At 44.0% G+C, this 15,563-nt stretch overlaps 1 long non-coding RNA gene across 1 annotated transcript in view; it reads left to right on the forward strand.

The window, feature by feature from the left end:
* The first annotated feature begins 4,298 nt into the window (after nt 1-4,298).
* The window catches only part of LOC146786134 (uncharacterized), a 92,054-nt gene continuing 80,789 nt past the window's right edge, over nt 4,299-15,563 (forward strand). Inside the window, exons 1-2 of the long non-coding RNA XR_014970858.1 lie at nt 4,299-4,368; nt 5,159-5,233. This is a non-coding gene — a long non-coding RNA (uncharacterized LOC146786134). The remainder of the gene's footprint in view (nt 4,369-5,158; nt 5,234-15,563) is intronic.

Here is a 15,563-nt window from a genome sequence, read left to right on the forward strand (position 1 = left end):
ATGGAGACTCCTCTATCAATCAGAGCTGTCATTGTTTGGCGTGGTATCACACATGGGCAAGGTGCAGGCTGCGATCCTGTGAGGCTCAATGGTATATATCACATGGATTGTCTCTTGTCCATCATCATCCATGTCACTCCCCTCTGCAGATTTGGAGTGAGTGTTCACGGTGCACACCGTTTGTGTTGTTCTGGGATTGGATGATTTCGAGTCGACTGGCACACTTTGGTGAAATGATTCAGTTGGCCACAGGAACTACACGTTATACCTCTCACAGAGTAGTATTTTTGTCAAGGTGATGGCCCTGCATGGTTGATTATGCAGCTTGGGAGCCTTGGCCTTGGTCTTTGTGAGGCTCTTCCTGACAACATTGCCGGGCTCAACCTTGATAGGATGTTGTAAGGCTGCATCTTGGACAGCTCCTTTGATGGCCTCAGGGCTAGAATGTTCCTCATTGACATATCTAGTCCTGCAGCTTCACTTAGGCACACCCTGGTATGAATTGCATCCTCGTCTGGCAGGGTACGCATGCTGGCTAGTTCCTACAGCCTAGTGTAAAAGATATCCACAGTCTCCTCGTGCTTTCGTCATGCTTGCTGAAGGAGGAATCTTTTGTAATCTGTGTTTGCAAATGACTCAAAATGGGCTGTGATGGCGTTCTTGAGCATCGGGTGGTGCGGGGGGCCTGCTTCTACTACGGTTTGAGTGATCTTGTGTATGCCCACTCTTAGGTGGAAAAGCAGCGGGCGTTTCTAATCATCGACAGTGCCTACTGCTAGAAAGTAGGTCTCCAGTCTTTTGACCCATGCTTTCCACCCCGCAGTCATCATAATCGGTGCTAGGCCTGTTATTGCTGCAAAGAGACTTTCACTGGCATTGTGGGTATGGTGGACTGTCGTGGGATGTGTAGTAGCTGTACACCAGTGTACTACGGAGGGATGCAGTCACATGTATGCCCTTTCCCTTCTCCCCTGCCAGTGGGGATAACGCGGGGCAGTCTTGTGCAGCATGGCCCTGTGTGCCTCCCCTGGTTGCCCCTCCCCAGCAGAGACCTCAGGTTATAGCCACGCTTGAAGCTGGTGCACTGCCCTCACCTGACGGGTGGGTTTGCTGTTGGAGGCTTCCTGGGGTCGTGAGGTGGCACTCCTGCAATTGAGGCAGAGGTACAGTATGCTGCTGAATGGAACACTGGCCATGGCGTCTCTTGTGCTTGCGGCCTGTTTCAGCTGGTACGCCCAATGGGCAGGGCTACCGTTAAGCGCAGTGCTGTGCATGCTCCAGCTGACCTCTGCGGTACTTCGCAGCCTCAGGCACATGCCTCCAGGTCGATGACTGGGCGCCCGTGTGTGTCAGGCCACCCTTGGGGGAGGAAGACACCTCACTGAGGTCGAACTGTGCTTCCGATCTTTTTGCCACTGGCGCAATTGAGTTGATATTGGTTTTCCTCCTGGGGCAGCAGCTGGGCACATGGGGACACCTTTCTTCAACACCAATTTCATGGTGGGCCCTGAGGCAACCAACAGGAGAAAAGGGTTCAGTGGGAAGAACCACCCCAGAGGGGAATGGAAACCAGGAGCCATGCAAACAAAAGACCAACCTAGTAGTCAATCTGTCATCCCGACAGTTGACAGAGACAGAAGATGACGTCCTTCAGAAAGGACTAGGATTTGTCCCTACCCCTAAGGTGGACGTCTTTAGACAAACTTGCGAACTACATCAATTTTTTCGCAAAATACGCCCCAAATCTTTTTTCGAGGGTAAGGACCACGCACCTACAGAGGATTCAGGTTTACACAATCCGTCCTCTTTTACTCCACACAGTGGCATGGTGCCCCATGAAGTCCTGACCTATGAACAGGCAGTATTGAAAGATGTAAAAGCCTTAACTGTACGGAAACACTTCAATAATATCACCAACAAAGAGATTCATTGGCCAACGACCCTACGATTACCATAAAACAAGACGATAAAGGCGGTGCCACTGTCATTATGACGACATCAGACTATGATACAGAGTGCCTCAGACAACTAAGCAATACGAAATACTACACACCCATTCCCAGGAATCCTACGGAACGCCTGAAGAATACTATCACGGGACTGGTCGACTCTGCTGAAAGTCAAGGGTGGCTTAGCAGGAAGGAGGCTTCCTTCCTCATAAAGCAAGAACCCAGGACCCCCTATTTTTACATTTTACCCAAAATTCATAAGGGGGTCACACCAGTACCAGGGCGTCCGATAGTATCTGGCATCGACTCCGTCCTCGAACCTTTATCACAATTCTGTGATCACTTCCTCCAGCCGCTGGTAAAACTTACACCATCATACATACAAGATACCACGGACGTACTGTGTCTATTAGAGCAGTTTCAAGATACCTCCGAAATCAACTTCCTCATCACTCTCGATGTTGAGGCCCTCTATACTAACATCCCACAGAGGGCCACTCTAGAAGTGATTGAGGAAGCATTGAGTACTGCGACCTGGGCATCAGTCACCCCCCCCTCCTTCATTATGGATTGTGCCACACTAGCCCTAACTGAATTTTTTTTTGAGTTTAAGGGGCAACTATACCACCAGACGCAAGGTACTTCCATGGGAAGTACCTTCGCTCCTAGTGTGGCCTGCCTTTACATGGCAGCCTTTGAAGATACTCACATCTTCCATGATACTAACCCGTTTTTTGACAACATTCGTCTGTGGAAACGCTTCATTGATGACATCTTGATTTTTTGGACAGGAGATGATGACAGTTATGGCAAATTCTTTGGGTGGATTAACAATCTCAACCCCTACCTCAATTTCACCATCACAGCATCCCCCACTGAGATAGCCTTTTTGGATTTAACCTCTTCAGTGCCCATGACGAGATAGTCTCGTCCTGGAGCACGGTTGCGCTGTGCCCATGACGAGACTATCTCGTCATGAACCCCACCCACTAGTGCAACGCCCGGCACAGGAGGGGGAAAGGGCGTGGCACTGAAGGGGTTAACTATCAAGATCACACAGGAAAGTCTCTCTACCACCATGTACAGGAAAGCCACTGACCGCAATAGCCTGTTACACTTCACAAGTCATCATCCGAAAGCTCTCAAAGAAAACTTGCCATTTGGACAATTTCTGAGAGTGAGGAGGAATTGTAGCACCTTGGAGGAATATAAGATCGAATCAACCATCCTTGCCCAGAATCTTACAGAGAGACAATACCCAGAGAGGAGTATCACACTCTCGAGGAAACGAGCACGCAACAACCATAGAGAAGGACTTTTGGAACATAAAGTTAAAAACAATTCCGATCCCCTCACTTGCGTGACAACCTTCACACCAGCGTCTAACCTGCTGAGTAAGGTTTTGGTTAAACATTGGAATATCCTTAACACAGGGATAATGCATTTTGAACCACCCCGGTTCGTATATAAACGTTCCAGAAACATTAAGGACATGCTTGTGCGCACTAGACCCAAACCTAAGGAGAAGAATCGACAAGGCACATTATGGCAATTACCGGCAGTCAGTGGCCATTACCCATGTGGAAGTTGTAGTGTATGTGCATTTACATCTATACACAAAACAATTACACTCAATGCAACTTTTACATGGGAATTAAGAACGCATACCAACTGCAACACCCCCAATTGCATTTACCTTTTAATATGCCCTTGTAATCTCTTTTATGTGGGGATGACGACTCGCCCAGTCAAACTACGAATTTCTGAACACCGCAGCAATTTTCGCTGCCATAAGAACAACACTAAAATATGTGTCCATTTCCTTGAAAACAACCATTCACCTGACTCGGTTAAATGGCTTATTCTAGAAGCTAAGCCTAACATAACAAAACAGAGTCTTTTTGCAAAAGAACAACGTTGGATCCACCGTCTGTCTTCAGATACCAACGGCCTCAATGATGAACTTCCTTGGGGATCAATCAAGATTTAACCTGACTGATTTTCTTTCCCCTCATTATAATCTGCCCTTTTTCACTACTCTTTGGCTGACAATTCCCGCTACTATGCCACTCTATTTATGTATCTATTCATCTACTTTTTATTGCTAAGTATAATGTTTAAACACAACATTACTATACTTTTCATACCCCTTAACTCGGTCATTTGCTTTTTAACATCTTATATTGTAATAGAGTAGGACATTGTCTCCCGCATATTACATTTAAGGATTCATATCCTCAATCCATTCAAATATGGCCGCCGCTTCAACTGGTTTTAACTACTGACACACAATGGGCCGTCCATCTCCCTACCACATGACTGTCACCACGAGCATAAGTCCTTTGCCACTTTTTACCTCACCACCTCCCGGACTCGGTGGAACGGGTAGGTCACAAGGAGTAGCACGAGTTAACTAAATGTAAGTAGCCTGTATTTTGAACCTGGGTTCTACTTGAGGGTGCACATAGGGGCTAATTTACTGCAATGATTACATGCTCACCCGTGGTTTAACCGTCACTATCACTGTTTACATTCAGCACCTTCTCTTTGTTTTTGCAGCGTTCTGAACAGAACCGCGTTTTTCTATGCATTTAATAGTGAGCAGGATCCTTCTAAAAATATGTCAAGTCCATTTCTTATATTTACTGTATTTGATCTGCTAGCGAGCGGAATTCAACACGAAGGGTAGAGACCACACTGCACTTACTACAGTTCCAACTATTGCTGAAAGATATCGTGATGATTCTGTTGTTTACGCTACCTTCGTTTTACGCTTACCAATAATGACAATTCTTTTGGTATAACATCGAACACCTACCCCTGCGACTCCCTTGGGGTGTACATAGAAGTAACAGCGAAGGTTTCCAGACACCACCTACTGGTTACCTCCATACTATTCATTGCATACATAGGATATGGGTCATTGTATATTCAATTGGTTCTACCCCTCCTATTAAGCACTATACTTGTTCTAGATTTGTAGACATGGCCCGTATCAATGTAACAACGTTTACCATTTATATTATCAACAATTGATCCCTTAGGTTTACCTTTTTCATTTACTGAAGACAGGTAGGGACCCCTATTTCACAACAAGCAGTACCGAACAATACATGATTCACCGTTGATTAGGGATTATTTGTTTGTTTTACTGTTTCTACTCTATTTTGTCACCCAATTTACCAAGTGCATTACGATTTTTTGTATAGTCCTACTTACAGAGGAACACCAACTCATGTACAATCCACCGAGTACTGTTGATATTTGGAAAATTACTGAATAGGGTGAGTTACACCTCTGTATTTTCTGCTAATTTTAATTTAAGTTGGATGTCCACTTTGTTGAGTATTCACATCGGCTCACTGTGGGATTTCACTATCACAATTTTTATAAAAACGTTTTAACATGCCAATCGGCATATCATCAATCACCATCGTTGAGACGAATTGAGAGTTGAGAATGACATTTAAGGCATGGTTTCCAACTGTTCTATACGATGCATACCTGTGTGTTATATTTCTATAACCTACCCTTCTTCCTTTACAGGTAGCTCCTGATCACAACAGGTACCATACTCAAGCAATACTTGATTCACTACACACCTTAACATTAGTAGTTTTTAGATGTAGATAGTTCCTTCTTCTGATTTCTGGTCCTGATGAATCGCGAGGCGAGAAACATGTTGACCTTTACACATTTTTTAAAAGGGGACACTCCGACACGAGGCATTATACTCGGACTAGTGCCATGTTCACACATTTTTAATTAGGGTAGCAGGCCCCCAGAATAAAATTAATTCATAACAGGCACTCCTAACCCTATTTTAAATCACCATCACACATCTACACTATTCGGGCCCCACACCCGCACTTCACCATACGGCAGTTGGAAAAAAGATCTCCGACAAAGTGCCCCTTTTTAAGGGAGTCCGTTGGGTATTGCACCGCCGACCCGATGAGGAGCAGCCCATATGATGAAGCATGACACCCGCTAGGGTGTGTGAGGGCACCACAATCCAACAAATGGATTCCCAATTACAGACATTACGTGCAATTAGTTGGGTCCAACCTTCTCTTTAACTCTCCTATATATTGCATTCTAGAGGAACAGCATTAACCCTATTTCTGAAATATCATAATTGGGGCCATCGTTTTTGCTGGACCCCCCACTCCCTTTCCCCTCCCTTCTTCTCGGAGTGGAAAAAGCCCCCCTGTCCCTCTTTTTGTACTTGGGGCCCTGCAGGGGACCTTCAGTACAAAATACACCTACCATGCCTACTGCTTCGCTAGCCTATATATTTGAGAGCAAGCGTAGGGACGCCAGGCGATACTAACATCTGGATACTCGCAGCCTCTAATGCATAACTGAAAGGCTTGATGCACATGGACACATTCATGTAACCCAGGAACATTACAGCTGCCATGTGTCAGGAAATGTGAGATTTTCCTGTAGGAATATGTATGTCTTTATTTAGACGCAATTGTTCAGGTGATGTGGTTTAATTGATATTAGTACATTGAAATGTTGGGAGCCGCATTGCAGACAATTGGGGAGGAGCGGGCTGTAAACCCTGTTATGGACCCTGGCCCTCTGCTGTCAACTGTCCAATGCTGTATTACACATTCTCAGACTCTCCTTCTCCCCTGCTTCTTCTCTTGCTATTTGGGGTGCACAGGGGAATGAGAGAGCCAAATGCTGAAGAGAAGGATTCACAGCGACTTACCAACTTTTAATGTCAGTGTCACTGAGCTTCCGAAGAAGGGAGGGTAGAGTTTTGCTCAAATTCTATTGTCCCTTGTCCCTGAAAATACAGAAAAACTATTTGGCAGAGCCCAATGAGACTAAGAGGCTGTCTGCTGTTCAGATCACAGTTCTTGTTGTGTGTGCACCTTAGCAGCAATCAAGCACACTCAGCAAGACCTGCAAATGGTACTCAATCTACAGAGGTGCAAAGCAATGTAAATCCCCTCTTTTTCCCAGAATGCTGCTTTAATCATTAGGACATTCTGCAGAATGTTCTTCTAGCCTGTGGTAGCAGTTTATACCATCCACTAAGGTTCCGCTCCCTTGTTAATGGACCCACCCTCATCTTCAGAGTTCGAGTGGGCCTTTAATATAGCCTTATAGCACACTGCTGAGGGTTATACCTGTTGCTAAAGGTCCAGAACCTGAGGTATAGTGAGGGAGAGAGTCTTTAACACCCGGTATAGCCAGAGTCAGAAGGGCTATTTAAACATTCCACCCACTAAAGGTAGAATGTTCCAATTTAAGAAGGTCATAACAGAAAGACAATCATTGGAATGTTATAGCGGAAGGCTTATACCAGCCATAGTAAGGCCTGGAGCTACTCCATTGTCATCAATGAAGCTCTCAACATTCCAATGTTCGAATGGCAAGGATATGCTGCTACCGTGGGCTACAAGGTTAGTTTAGAATTTTTAATATTACCTCATAAGGGCCTCATTTATGAGTTGAAGCAATATGTATTACAAGTCAGACGGTGCAAAATTATTACATAGTGTTATGTGTCAATTTTGCTCTATTGGATTAATTTTTCAGCATGTTAAAAAAATGCTTATCAAAATTGCATGCAGAAATACGTTCAAATTTACTACAGCCTTATAGACTACTGTCAAGGGCTATACTGGTTGTAAAGGCACTGAACCCTAGTTAAATACCTGAGCTGCAGGTGAGGGCCTATAATGAGGGAGAGAGCCTTTAAGAACTTTTAAGAGCTGGTATAACTCTGATGCAGAATGGCTATAAGGCTATTAGAACATTCCACCCTCTAAGGGTAGAATGTTCTAAATTAAAAAGGCAAAAACAAGAAGACAAACATTGGAATGTTTGTGCTCTTGGTTAGTATCAGCCATTATAAGCCTAGAGCTACTCCATTGTCTTCAGTGGTGTTCTCAACAGTCCAATGTTCCAATATAGCCTTATAGCCACCATAGCGGGCTATACTGCCCATTGAAGGCCGGCTCCAATGTTAAAGGCCTGAGCCGAAGTCTAGGGCCTTTAACAAGGTAGCGGGACTTTAATGCAGGTATAGCCCAGCTACGGAGGGCTATAAGGATATGGATACATTCCACCCCTAGAGGGCAGAATGTTCTCACAAATAAAATAAAGGCCTCATGAAGCTCGAGGGGATTTAAATCCCTTTAGGCTCTGTGAGGCCTTTGTTAACAGTAACAATTTTGAAGGACAACATTGGAATTTTGGAGCACCGGGCAAAAACAACAATGTTATGGATGGAATGCTCTAATTAATCAAAGGCACTGGCAATCTCTCGAGACTGCATCCCAATCCATCATTTTTCTCCTACCATGCCACCCCAGTATGGACACAGCAATATGCAAATCAGCCCTGACCCTGCTCCTGATGGGAAAAGTCCCGCCAGAATAGCCAGGCCAGGTCCTCCCCGAACAGAACACAGACAACCTAGGACTGGTTTTGCCCTAGCTAGGGCTCCTCAGCCAGGCATAGTTTGGTTCCAGTGGTACAGTGAGCTCAGGACCTTAGGGCATCAAATGCAAAACAACAAGGAGATGGATTGAATGCTTGAATTAATCTCAGCACTGGCAATTCGTTTGGCCTGCACCCCAATCCATCGTTTTTCTTCCACTATGCCACCTGAGTTTGGACCCTGCCGTACGAATATCAGGCTTGATCCTGCTCTTCATGGGGACAGTCCAGTATGAACAGCTAGGTCCACCCTGAACCAGTACACTATCAATCTAGGACCAGTTTTGTCCTGGTTGGAGCTCTTCAGCTGGGTTTAACCTGAGTCCAGTGGCACAGAGAGTCTCAGTCACTGGAAATCACTTGGGGGCACATCCCAATCCATTTTATGGTCCTAAGACCCTAGTGCCAACATGTTTCAGTCTGCTTATGCCCCTAAAGGGTGCTGGACTTTCTTCAGGGATAGAAGCGGCGGCCTCCCTGGAATTTATAACATGCACTGGGAATTTTCCTATACTGTTATTATAACAAAGGGCAGATAGCTGCTCCTTTCCTGGACATGACTAATTAGACATGTCAGTTACTCCATCCCAGTTTAGGAGGAGTGGTGTTTCGCATGAGAGTTCACGTAAATAGGGTAGCCTTATAGTCAAACAACCACCACAAGTCCTGCCCGTCTGATGGCCTGATAGGTGTGAGTCTCTGGGCTTTCTCATCTTTAACAGTATAGATCAATGAAGACATAAAATGTTTAAACTCTTTGTAGGGTATAGTTGTGCTTATTGTCTTTGTGTGAACACAGGGTTCCTGCTTTCTTTGTGTCAACTATTGTGTGACATAGATGCCCTCAGCGCCTCTCTTCAATTTAAAGTTCAGTGAGTCTTGGCTTTACCAAAGCATCCCATGAGAGTAACATTTCATATGTGATAAAGTACCCTAATCTTACATTATAAGGATACTGCAGGTCACAAAAGATTTGCCTGAGCATAACGAGGAACAAGGCATTTGGGTGAGTACTTTTATAAGATCATGGAACTCTGAGGTGATTAGCTGTATCCATATAATTTACAGCAGGGGGTACTTTACTCCTTATAATGTATGGTCTCAACATCATCCTTTCCACAATTTGTTTAAATCCTTGGCGTGATGTCCTTTCATAGGAAAGAAATAGGACTTTTGCAAAATATGAAAGATAAAAATAGAATCTTCTGTGCGAAATTAACTTATACCAAAAGCAATTAGTAATTTGTTGGTGAAGATATTAGAACCATTTTAATATAGGTTAGATAAAAAGAAATGCTGTAGCAGAAGGAATAGAATAGAATATCTTTATTTGCATGATTAATTCAAACCGTGGCAATAATTTACCTAAAAAGTAGAAAAATAAACAGAGAAGTCAAATTGTGCAATTATTACATTAACATAGTTTCATGTCAGAAGTCAATAAAATTGAGTTAAAAATGTAAAGCTAAGCGTTACTGGGGTATTTTCGTTCAGAGTGCCTTGATGAAGAGGCCACCATGGGCATAGGTTGTGTGCAAAAATTGTCGTTCGCGGGATTTCAAAAGCCATCTTATACATTTAAAAAGCAATTGTAGCAGCAGCATTTAATTAGTAACTTGGACGGCTCATCTGCTACAGTTTTGATGAGGGGCTCGTCCACCCTAGGTCATCTTTAAGTTTATTTGGTCATACCATTGTGTTTTTAGGTTGTTTATCTTTTATCTTTGTGTCCACTATTGTCAAACATTTTACCAGACAGCAACTCAGCTAGCCGTCCTCTCCAGAGAAACTAGCTATCACTGCTTGTCTGCTGGACCGTATGTTTTATTTGTTAAACTAGGGTCTAAGTAATTCTCGGCGCTCCCTTAGTAGTTCCGTGCGAATAGTTAGGAAGGGCAGTATATCCTTCTACCCTTCCCTGCAGAGTTTGCAGGTTGCTGGCATTGGAGGACGTAGCCACGGTGGCAAGTGGAATGCGGATGGTAGTATACCTAGGCGAAAATTCAGGAACTTCTCTTTAATGGCCTTAGAGAAACCGATGTGAAGGTACGTTTGCGGCAAAACTTTGGTGTAACTGTAAATTGAGAACCAGACGTGTTCTCTCTCTGACAGGATGGCTTTACCCTGTATAAGAGACTCTCTTTTGACAATTTTGTTGACTACGTTTTTGAAGCTTACGTAGGTCCCTGATGTCTCCCAAAGTCCGCTTACTCCTAAATGTTCGAGCTAGTCTTCAGATAGCGTCTAGCTAAACCTGCCTCCTTAGTTTGCAGTTCTTTCCATAAGTATGCATTTAGGGTTTCTGGGTCCCCCTTTCTTATTCTGTACCAGCTTTTGATATATGCTCCTTTGCAGGCCAGGTCTTGTTTTTGGATCCTAAACTCTAATCTCAATTGTGTGGGAGATGTACATCTCGGCAAGCCATAGATCATCCGTAGTGCTCTTGCTATTGTGCCACCCAGTGTTTCTGCGTCCCTCCCTCTCAAGGCCTCACTTCCGTAGGTGATAGACTGTGTGAGTTTCGCATGTATCACCCGAGTCAGCGAGGAGAAACTTGTGCCAGAGATCTTATGTTTCAGATTTCTTAGTCCCTCAGCTGTCGCTATCCACCCCTCTTTTTTATGGCCTCGTGTTGGGCAGAGAAGTTCCCTTTGCTGTCAATAATGACTACCAGGTATTTATATTTTTGTACAGTTTCCAGCTGGTGTGTTGCCAGGTGCCAGGGGTAGAATGACTTTGCTCAGCATGTATTCACGTACCGGACCTTTGTTTTTTCTTGGTTAATGCTCAATTCATTATCTCCTGAGTAGCTGATACGTCGAGCAAATGTTGTAAGCCATTTGGGGTCCGGCTAATGAACACAAGGTCAACAGCGTATAAGAGATTTGATAAGGTCAAGCCTCCCAGCTTCGGGCCATATGAATTGCATGCGTGCAGCCTGCCCGAAAAATGTGCCATAAAAAGATTAAAAAGTGTTGGTGCTAGCATGCAGCCCTGCTTCAGTCCTGAGGTCGTAGGAATCTTTTTTGTTAGGTGGTCTCCTGCACCTAATTAACTATTCTAAAAGTAGTGGTGGCGTTTTCGTTTTTTGCAGCGTTTGCCATAATATATTTCTGGTCAAATGCTGAACTGTAGTCAATAAAACATATGTACAGGGGTTTGTTTAAGTACAATTGTGCCATCTATTATAAGGGAAAGGGTTAAGATATTCTTACAGAAGCCTGTTTGATTTAGGGGAATTGCTGCATTTTCTGTGGCCTAAGTCGTTAGTTCCTGTAGTATTATCCCTGCGTAGTATTTGGCTTCATTGTCCAGTAAGGCTACTAGCCGGTAATTTTTCGGATAATTTCTACTACCTTTTTAGTGGATAGGAGAAATAATGGAACCCCTCCATGATGCTGGAATCGTTGATGTTTGCAGGATTGCTACGAAGATCGGTTTTAATGCTTTGGCCCAATGTTCTTGGTCATGTTTGAACAGAATTGGTGGGGTCCCGTTAGGGCCTGGTGCGCACTCTGGCTTGCCCATAGAAATTCTTTTACATATTTGATTGTCCATGATGGTTAATATCTGTTCCGGTGTGAGAATATGATCGAATTGGGACAATGATTCTAAATTAATCCAAGGTGTGTTTGTGCTGGTTTGGGTCCCTAAATCTCTGTTAAAATGAAGTTGGAGAAAAGTTGACCAGGCGTCTTCTGTCAAATGTGAATTGATGCCTTGGATCGATGAACTGGTCAAAGTGTTAATTGTTTGCCAGAAACGCGAGTTATTGTTGATCTTAATATCATATAAAAGTTTTGCCCACAGAGCCTCTTCTTCTTCTTTTTTGAGGCGTCAAATACATTTTTTGTGTGTAGCTTTTATTTGCCTCAGGTTGTTCAAAGCAGAAAGATCTTGACCACATTTTTAAAATTTCCGAAGTGCATGATTTATGGAGGCCTTAAGATGTTTTACTTGTGCGTTTTTTCCAATAGCGGAAGTGAGGGATCTGCTCTGAGGCAGACTGCTCTCCTGATTTGTTGTTGTTCCTTTTATCTCCTATGTGTTGTTCCTTTTTATCTCCATATGTGTTGCCTAGTTTTTTTGTGAATATCTCCCAGCTTTTTATTGTATCGGGCTCTGCAGCTTGAACTTCTCCGAGAAGTTGTTTTGCAAGGGCCAGATGGCCTTCCGGGTCATGTGTTTTGCATTTTACTCTTTTGTCGTTAGTTGTACATACTTGGCATTGTGCTTTTGCTGGCAAATATCTGGTTGTTGCCAACATTTTCATCGTAGTTTCTTGCGGCAAGTGAAAGCTCTGATCCAAGATTATAATATGATAGTTCTGTACTTTTGCAAACATATGGAGAGAGATAAAAGTATAATCGATTGTCGTGCTTGCTACTGCGTTATGGAATGTTGCCATCTGTGGGCGATCTCCTGGGAATCTTCCATTTAGTGCACAGAAGCCCAGACGCTCTAGAGTCGCAAGGAACTTCTGCGCTAACTTAGTTTGTCTTCCATTAGTGTTGCTTTCTTGTGGCGGCTTGTTCCATGCGCATAGTTCATCTTCCATATGATTATCATCGACTGTTGAACTCAGTTTGTGTAAATTACAGTCCCCAGTAATGATCATGTTGGTCGTTTTCTCCTCTGTTAGTATTTTCATCAATTCTTCCCGCAACTGATTGGTGCCCTTGATTTTATCACACAGGTGAGGTATAAGTTTATCAGTAGCACAGATTGATTTTTATTCACTCCCTGTGTCATTATTCTATGTTCTTGCATTGCGTTGGGGGGTAATAAATTGTAGGATAGTGATTTCACTGCATAGATGCTCCTAATAGAGCTGTATGTGGCAAGACCCCCCTTCCGAGGGCCGAATTTGGCACTCTTCGTAGCTGCTAAATGATGTAGATTAAATACTTGCATTTAAACTGGTGATTCGCTCCACGTTTCCTGCAACAACATGATGTCAAATTTTGGAAAATATAATTGCAGCTCCGGGGTCCGAAGTCTTGTCTCCCATACCGTTAATGTTACAGGAACAGAGTTTTGGGGTATTTTTTTAATTTGATGTAGTTGGTGGATTATGTAAAATATTATGACTTTTGGTGTTTGTAGTCCTGGACAGCCATCCTCAATCTTGTGGGGCTATAGTTCCGGTTTTGTTTATCCTAGAATTTGGCTGCTCCGCAAATTCTGTACTCGTAGGAGATTTGCTGCGGGCTCCTCACAATACTGAGTATGGTCGAGTGCTGGGTTGGATTTCTGGTTGGTTAATTGGATCTACTAGTAGGGATTCAGGGTATCTTGGCTTAATAAAGGGCCACATTTTAATGCCCCAGGTGTTGAGTTGCGTTACAACAAACAAATGATGGACGGAATGCTGACAATGCAGACATTCTCCCCCAGTCAAGAGATCTGGGTTGAATCCATCGTTCTTTTGCCCACTACGCCACCCCAGTTCAGACATGGCCATATGCAAATCAGTCTTGACCCTGTGCCTCATGGGAACAGTCCAGCCCGAACTGCCAAGCCATGTCTTCCCTGGACCGGAATCAAGCATCCTAGGACCGGTTTCTGGCTATCGGCCGTCATCAGCCAGGATAGCTTGACTCCAGTGGCGCAGTGAGCACGGGTCCCACGTCTGGGAATACCCATCCCACTTAGGGCGAAAAGCGTTACAACAAACAAATGATGGACGGAATGCTGACAATGCAGACATTCTCCCCCAGTCAAGAGATCTGGGTTGAATCCATCGTTCTTTTGCCCACTACGCCACCCCAGTTCAGACATGGCCATATGCAAATCAGTCTTGACCCTGTGCCTCATGGGAACAGTCCAGCCCGAACTGCCAAGGTGTTGAGTTGGGCATACTCATTCAAGACTTTCTTGGCTAAGTCTAGCGATGCCCAGACTGTTTTGGTTACTTCAGTTCCCGGTTGATCTGTATTCCAAAAATTCTATTGACTCCAAGTCATTGGTTTTTAGATTCTTTAAACTACTGGTGGATTTTCAGAGATGTAAGATGTTTCCCCTGTTTAATATGTCAGCCCAGCCCTTTGATTTGTATTCAGGAAGAAACACAATGGTTGTTGACTCCTGTTAGGCTGCTTGTTCGCCGAGTGACTATAAAAGTTGATTTTTTAGTCTTGGGCTTTGGGGGCTCGTTTCGCCCACCCGTGCTGAATCTATGCCAGGACCTGGTATTGTGGTTACAACCCCATGTGTGATTCCTCTTCTGTCTCGAGAGTTGTCATTAGCACTTCTTTTGGCGTCTTTACGCCCTTCCTGGATGATGTTCTCTACTGTCTCATAGTTATGATCATGCTGTTCCTTCTCCAAAGTTGAGATGCCTAGTGAGTTTACCTTTGGTTGATTACCAGGGCGTTGACTCTGATCACAGATGGAAGATGCGGGTTGAGTCATTTTCCTTTTCCGACCCTTCATCTTCTGCTTTCTCCGCTGTTTTTATGGTTAATGATGAATCAGTCTCCTGTGGAGATTTACTTATCGTGACAAGATCCCCCATTGGGGATGTGAAGACCCTTCGAAACAAGGATGTATTAGAATCTTTTGCTTTTAGCCTCAAATCCTCGTGGGGCTGCCCTGCTTCTGATTTTAAATTACAAATGAGCTGGCCCCAATCTCGGTTTATTGGGTTTATCGCTGGTGGGTCGATATTCTCGACTGGGACTGTTATTTTCGCTGATTGACTTACCATAGCCTCTCTTATATCAGCTAAGAGATTGCCCATTGCTGTTGGTAATGTTGACAATTTGTCTACATTTGTTACGCAGCTACAGCTGGCCTGTGTAAACTGCGCCTCTGATTGGGCCTTCCTGATCAGGTTGTTAAGGTCTGCCAGTTTATTATCGATATTTGCCACAAAAATAGAGAGTGAATTTAAGACTAAGAGTTGGATATCCATCTTTTCAGATTGGTATTGCATGGCATTCACGGACATTTGCGTGGTATGCAACAGGGAGGTCCAGATGTCTTTTCTTTCCTGCAGTTTGTCTTGTTTGATATCACATTCTAATGAGATCCTGCTCATTCCTTTTGGTTCCTCTTGAGAGGCCTGGTTGTACGAGGCTACCAACTCCTCCCATTCTTCCGGTGTAAGATAAGATGTCTCAAGGTCCAAGTCCTGAGTTCTTAATG

The sequence above is a fragment of the Triturus cristatus genome, chromosome 11, assembly GCF_964204655.1.
Source record: "Triturus cristatus chromosome 11, aTriCri1.1, whole genome shotgun sequence".
In the NCBI taxonomy this organism is placed as follows: domain Eukaryota; kingdom Metazoa; phylum Chordata; class Amphibia; order Caudata; family Salamandridae; genus Triturus; species Triturus cristatus.